This window comes from Cervus canadensis, chromosome 33 (assembly GCF_019320065.1).
Source record: "Cervus canadensis isolate Bull #8, Minnesota chromosome 33, ASM1932006v1, whole genome shotgun sequence".
Classification (NCBI taxonomy): Eukaryota; Metazoa; Chordata; class Mammalia; order Artiodactyla; family Cervidae; genus Cervus; species Cervus canadensis.
In genome coordinates, this window is record NC_057418.1 from 36146207 (window position 1) to 36147619 (window position 1413).

The 1413-nt window shown below is 52.9% G+C and overlaps 1 non-coding gene across 1 annotated transcript; it reads left to right on the forward strand.

The window, feature by feature from the left end:
- The first annotated feature begins 694 nt into the window (after positions 1-694).
- TRNAR-GCG lies at positions 695-765 on the forward strand. The gene has a single exon. It is a non-coding gene; the product is annotated as a tRNA-Arg (tRNA).
- Positions 766-1413: the final 648 nt, after the last annotated feature.

Sequence of the window (1413 nt, forward strand, 5' to 3'; positions counted from 1 at the left end):
AGGATCCTGCTTTGTTCGATATTATCATATAATAAATATAGAATTTGGTCTCCATCTTCAGTTCCTGGCTGATAGCTTCCAACACCTGATAACTTCCTAAGTGATTAGAACATTAGCGGCATCTTTTGTCATAATATTTGATTTTTGTCATTGTTTCCTGAAACAGCTTCAAAATAATAAAGGTGACATAGGCTTTTATTCATAACAAACCTCTGAGTTCACATTAATGACGTGACTTTTGGCAAGCCCCCTGATAGGGGTGGAGTCTGGTTGATATGATTACAGGGTTGGAATTTTCAGCCCCACCTCCAACCTACAGGAAGGGGAGGGGCCTGGAGGTTTAGTTAATCACCAATGTCGTCAATGATTTAATGTCAGGCCTACGTAATGAGGCTTCCATAAGAACAGAGGATGGGGTTCAGGGAGCCTCCAGGGTGTTGAACAGAAATGCATCCACATGATGTAGGTTGGTGCTCCCCCCTCCATGGGGACAGAAGTCCCCGTGCTTGGGACTCTCTGGACCCCACCCTCTGTACCTCTTCACCATCTGTGTTACCTTTCATATCCTTGTGCTATAAGTTTTTGTGTTTTGATTTGGTCATGGACACAGGAGTCTTGCAGGCTGCAGCCCATGGAGTCACAAAAGAGATGGACATGACTGGGTGAAGACCCTCCTAGGGATAGCTACGGGGTTTCCCTGGTGGCTCAGTGGTAAGGGATCTGCCTGCGATGCAGGAGACCCAGGTTCGATCCCTGGGTTGGGAAAATCCCCTGGAGAAGGGATAGGCTACCCACTCCAGTCTTCCTGGGCTTCCCTGGTGGCTCAGCTGGTAAAGAATCTGCCTGCAATGCGGGAGACCTGGGTTCAATCCCTGGGTTGGGAAGATTGAGAGATCTGGGTTTGAGCTCTGGGTTGGGAAGATGCCCTGGAGAAGGGAACAGCTACCCACTCCAGTATTCTGGCCTGGAGAGTTCCATGGACTGTATAGTCTATGGGGTCGCAGAGTCGGACACGACTGAGCGGCTTTCACTTTCACTTTAACCAGTGACTGGTGTCCTTACAAGAAGAGAGAAATGCAGACACGGGCACACCGCGGAGGGGCCATCTGAGGACGGCGGCAGAGACCAGGGTGACGCAGCTGCCGGCCAGGAAATGCCCGGAGGAGTAGGAAGCGTCCTCCCCACGGCCTCCAGAAAAGCCACGGCTGTGCCCACAGCCTGACTGTGGACTTCTGGCCTCCGGGCTGGGGGAGGACAAACTGCTGCCCTGTCAGCCACCCTGTCTGTGCTGACTCGCTGCAGCAGCCCCAGGAAAGGAATAAAGCCAGCCCTGTCACCCCCGCTCCCCCTCCGTCCTGCGGGGACCGCCAGACCTGTCGTCCCAGCAGGCGACGAGACGGAGCGACAGACAGC